Below are 6,000 nucleotides of genomic sequence, written 5' to 3'. Positions count from 1 at the left end.
AGATCGTGAGTTTGCGAAAGGCATTTTCGAATCTCTGAAGATGTCTCATGAAGGAAACAAGAAAGTCAAAGAATCAAAGGCATTGTCTTTGATCCAAAAGTATGAATCCTTCATCATGGAGCCAAATGAGTCCATTGAAGAAATGTTCTCCAAATTTCAATTGCTTGTAGCTGGCATAACCGACCTCTCAAAAGAGCTACACAAAAAAGATCATGTCATAAGGGTCATCAGGTGTTTCCTGAAAGTTGGATGCCTTTAGTGACTTCAATAGAGCTCACGAGAGACGTTGAGAATATGAGTTTAGAAGAACTCATCAGCATTTTGAAATGCATGAGCTGAAGCGCTCAGAGATGCAAGATCTGAGGAAAAAGTCCATAGCCTTGAAATCTAAATCTGAAAAGGCTAAGGTTGAGAAGTCAAAAGCTCTTCAAGCAGAAGAAGAGGAATCTGAAGAAGCATCAGAAGATTCTGATGAAGATGAGCTGACTCTGATCTCCAAGAGACTCAATCGCATCTGGAAGCACAGGCAGAGCAAATACAAAGGCTCTGGAAAGGCAAAAGGAAAGTCTGAATCCTCAGGTCAGAAGAAGTCCTCACTTAAGGAAGTCACATGCTTTGAGTGCAAAGAATCAGGGCACTACAAAAGTGACTGTCCAAAATTGAAGAAGGACAAGAAGCCAAAGAAGCACTTCAAGACAAAGAAGAGTCTGATGGTGACATTTGATGAATCAGAGTCAGAGGATGTTGACTCTGATGGTGAAGTCCAAGGACTCATGGCTATTGTCAAAGACAATGAAGCAGAGTCAAAGGGAGTTGTTGACTCTGACTCAGAATCAGAAGGAAATCCTAACTCAGACGATGAAAATGAGGTATTCGCTTCTTTCTCTACCTCTGAACTGAAACATGCATTGTCTGATATCATGGATAAGTATAACTCATTATTGTCTAAGCATAAGAAGCTGAAAAAGAACTTATCTGCTGTTTCCAAGACTCCTTCTGAACATGAGAAAATTATTTCTGATTTAAAAAATGATAATCATGCCTTGATCAATTCTAACTCTGTGCTTAAGAACCAGATTGCTAAGTTAGAAGAAATTGTTGCCTGTGATGCCTCTGATTGTAGAAATGAATCTAAGTATGAAAAGTATTTTCAAAGATTCCTAGCTAAAAGCGTGGATAGAAGCTTAATGGCTTCAATGATCTATGGCGTAAGCAGAAATGGAATGCATGGCATTGGCTATTCTAAACCAATTAGAAATGAGCCCTCCGTTTCTAAAGCTAAATCCTTGTATGAATGCTTTGTTCCTCTGGTACCATATTTCCTGATCCTGTACCTGCTAAAGTTGCTAAAAACCCTCTTAAAAAGGGATCCTTCTCTATGACTAAATATCATGCAAATATTCCTTTAAAATATCATGTTGAGACACCCAAGGTGATCAGAACCTCTGGGGTAACTAACAAGAGAGGACCCAGAAAGTGGGTACCTAAGGACAAGGTTATCTATGTTGCAGATATCCTTGATAGCTCCACTGAAACACCAATCATGGTATCTGGACAGTGGATGCTCGCGTCACATGACGGGAGAAAGGCGTATGTTCCGAGAGCTGAAACTTAAGCCTGGAGGCGAAGTTGGCTTTGGAGGAAATGAAAAGGGTAAAATTGTTGGTACTGGTACTATTTGTGTAGATAGTAGTCCATGCATTGATAATGTGTTATTGGTAGACGGCTTAACACATAACTTATTGTCTATAAGTCAATTAGCTGACAAGGGTTATGATGTTATATTCAATCAAAAGTCCTGCCGGGCTGTAAGTCAAATCGATGGCTCTGTTCTGTTTAACAGCAAGAGGAAGAACAACATTTATAAGATCAGATTATCTGAGTTGGAGGCTCAGAATGTGAAGTGCCTTCTGTCTGTTAATGAAGAGCAGTGTTTATGGCATAGACGGTTAGGGCATGCCAGTATGAGAAAGATTTCTCAGCTGAGCAAGCTAAACCTTGTCAGGGGCTTACCCAATCTGAAGTTCGCTTCAGACGCTCTTTGTGAAGCATGTCAGAAAGGCAAATTCACAAAAGTCCCTTTCAAGGCAAAGAATGTTGTCTCAACCTCAAGGCCGTTAGAACTTCTGCATATCGACCTTTTTGGACCAGTGAAAACTGAGTCTATAGGTGGCAAGAGATATGGGATGGTTATCGTTGATGACTATAGCCGCTGGACATGGGTAAAATTTCTAACCCGCAAGGATGAGTCTCATGCTGTGTTCTCTACCTTCATTGCTCAAGTGCAAAACGAGAAGGCTTGTAGGATTGTGCGTGTCAGAAGTGACCATGGTGGAGAGTTTGAGAATGACAAGTTTGAGAGTCTGTTTGATTCCTATGGAATTGCACATGATTTCTCTTGTCCCAGAACTCCTCAACAAAATGGTGTTGTTGAGAGGAAGAACAGAACTCTTCAGGAGATGGCTAGAACCATGCTCCAAGAAACTGGCATGGCTAAGCACTTTTGGGCAGAGGCAGTAAATACAGCATGTTACATTCAGAACAGAATCTCTGTGAGACCAATTCTGAATAAGACTCCTTATGAATTGTGGAAGAACATAAAACCCAACATTTCTTACTTTCATCCTTTTGGCTGTGTTTGTTATGTTCTTAATACTAAGGATAGATTGCATAAATTTGATGCTAAGTCTTCTAAGTGTCTATTACTCGGTTATTCTGATAGATCTAAAGGTTTTAGATTTTATAATACTGATGCTAAGACTATTGAAGAATCTATTCATGTTAGATTTGACGATAAGCTTGACTCTGACCAGTCAAAGCTAGTTGAAAAGTTTGCAGATTTAAGCATTAATGTTTCTGACAAAGGCAAAGCTCCAGAGGAAGTTGAGCCAGAGGAAGATGAACCAGAGGAAGAAGCTGGTCCCTCTAACTCACAAACTCTGAAGAAGGGCAGAATCACTGCAGCTCACCCTAAGGAATTGATTCTGGGCAACAAAGACGAACCAGTCAGAACCAGATCTGCCTTCAGACCCTCTGAATAGACCTTGCTCAGTCTGAAAGGATTGGTGTCCTTAATTGAACCCAAGTCCATAGATGAAGCTCTTCAGGACAAGGATTGGATTCTGGCCATGGAAGAAGAATTGAATCAATTTTCCAAGAATGATGTTTGGAGCTTAGTGAAGAAGCCTGAGAGTGTCCATGTTATTGGAACGAAATGGGTATTCAGAAACAAGCTGAATGAGAAAGGAGATGTAGTCAGAAACAAGGCAAGGCTAGTTGCTCAAGGCTACAGCCAGCAGGAAGGAATAGACTACACTGAAACATTTGCTCCAGTAGCAAGACTGGAGGCAATCAGACTGTTGATCTCTTTCTCAGTAAATCACAACATAGTTCTACATCAGATGGACGTGAAGAGTGCCTTCCTAAATGGTTATATCTCAGAGGAAGTCTATGTTCATCAACCCCCAGGTTTTGAAGATGAGAAGAAACCAGACCATGTGTTCAAATTGAAGAAATCACTCTACAGTCTGAAGCAAGCTCCCAGAGCGTGGTATGAGAGACTTAGCTCATTCCTTCTAGAGAATGAGTTTGTAAGGGGTAAAGTAGATACAACTCTTTTTTGCAAGACTTATAAAGATGATATCTTAATTGTGCAAATTTATGTTGATGATATTATATTTGGTTCTGCTAATCAATCTCTATGCAAAGAATTTTCTGAGATGATGCAGGCTGAATTTGAGATGAGTATGATGGGAGAATTAAAGTACTTTCTGGGAATACAAGTTGATCAAACACCAGAAGGAACATATATCCATCAGAGCAAGTACACTAAAGAACTTCTGAAGAAGTTCAATATGCTGGAATCTACAGTGGCCAAGACTCCAATGCATCCTACATGCATTCTGGAGAAAGAAGATAAAAGTGGTAAAGTATCTCAGAAGCTCTATCGTGGCATGATAGGTTCACTTCTATACTTAACTGCATCTAGGCCAGACATACTATTTAGTGTTCATTTATGTGCTCGTTTCCAATCAGATCCAAGGGAAACCCACTTAACTGCTGTTAAGAGGATCCTAAGGTATCTGAAAGGCACCACTAACCTTGGCTTGATGTATAAGAAAACATCAGAGTATAAGCTTTCAGGTTACTGTGATGCTGATTATGCTGGAGATAGAACAGAGAGAAAAAGTACTTCTGGAAATTGTCAATTTCTGGGAAGCAATCTAGTCTCATGGGCAAGCAAGAGGCAATCAACCATTGCACTATCAACTGGAGAGGCAGAATATATCTCAGCAGCAATATGCAGCACTCAGATGCTCTGGATGAAACATCAGCTGGAGGATTATCAGATCCTTGAGAGCAATATCCCAATCTATTGTGATAACACTGCTGCAATCTCATTAAGTAAGAATCCTATCTTGCATTCAAGGGCAAAGCACATTGAGGTAAAGTATCACTTTATTAGAGATTATGTACAGAAGGGCGTACTTCTTCTGAAGTTTGTTTATACTGACCATCAATGGGCAGATATCTTTACAAAGCCCTTAGCAGAGGATAGATTTAATTTTATTCTGAAAAATCTGAACATGGACTTTTGTCCAGAGTGAAGATGGATCAGAACCTCTGACTATGATACTTCTTGATCAGAAGATGTCTAGTCCAGAAGGTAACTCAATCAGAGTGTGTGTACCCACTGGTACTGACTCTGAAGCTGAGACAGCAACACGTGTGTCAGTATTTCTGATGCATAGTTCCTTGTGCCCGTGTGACAGTCTGTTATGATTGCGTGTAGATATGCTTCTCTCCTGTGTGTGATTTGTGTATTTACTGTTACTATCTATCTTTAATTTTCAACCGTTGATCTTAAATTGCTTTTTGAATCAACAACGGTTATTTGTCAAAACCCACTATACACACACGATCTCTTTCACTTCCGGATTTTACTCTCGCTCTCTCTGCTTTTTCGAAACCGCTTATCCTCGTTTTCTCTCTCGATCTCTCTTCATCTTTCAACCTTCATCTTCTACCTCAAACCTTCAACCGCTTCAAAAATGGTGAATCAAACCAGAAGAGCTACTGCAGATGCACCCCAGTTCCCTCACATGGTAGTTGGTCTAGCAACGGGTCAAAGGGGCCCTGAGAATCCGACACAAGATCAAGGTCAAGCTCAAGAGCAGATTGTTCCAATTGCAGAACGGGGCTGTGCCGTTCACTGCGTATATGCTCCTGAGGAACTCCAAGTCCTGGCAGAATGGAGATTCGACCTCGACAACCTGGCTACAAATGGGTATGATCTTCGTCCTGAAGTCCAAATTCAAGGTTGGGGAAATTACTTCAACAGACTTCGAGGACCGGTGTATGATAAACTGGTCAAGGAATTCTGGAAGCACGCCGACTGCGATGATACTCAGGTGGTATCTTACATTCTTGGAAGAAAGATCATCATCACAGAAAAGTCCTTCGTGAACTTGCTGGGTGCAGCAACTGCTTTTGGGTATCGTTTCCAACTCACGGAATCGAAGCTGAAACCCAGCACCAAGGATACAATCAACCAGGCCCTGTACACCAATTACAAACCGGGCAAGACGAATTACAAGGTGATGGACCTTCATCCCAAGCTCAGGATCTGGCATAAAATTTTGCTCCACTGCATAAACCAGAGACCAAAGGGCAGTTCCCCAGACTACATCAACTTCAACCAGAAGGTGATGTTGTTCTTCATCCAAGACCAGAAGAAGATCTGCCTTCCCTACTTCCTGTTCTCCTACTTGAAGGAATGTATCCGGAAGTCTCGTACCACTGCCTCCATCAAGTCAGCAATCAAGTATATCCCCTTTGGGAGACTGCTCTCAGATTTTTTCATTGAAAGCAACCTGGTGCAAGATCTGGTCAATGCTGGATGTGTAGAGGATCTGACCACCATTGTCAGTGATGTCTTCACTGCAAATTCTCTGAAGAAGATGGGTTTGGTCTAGAAGAAAATCGCCCCTGCTCATGAAG

This window comes from Lotus japonicus, chromosome 5 (genome assembly GCF_012489685.1).
Source record: "Lotus japonicus ecotype B-129 chromosome 5, LjGifu_v1.2".
Classification (NCBI taxonomy): Eukaryota; Viridiplantae; Streptophyta; class Magnoliopsida; order Fabales; family Fabaceae; genus Lotus; species Lotus japonicus.
This window is presented reverse-complemented; position numbering follows the sequence as displayed.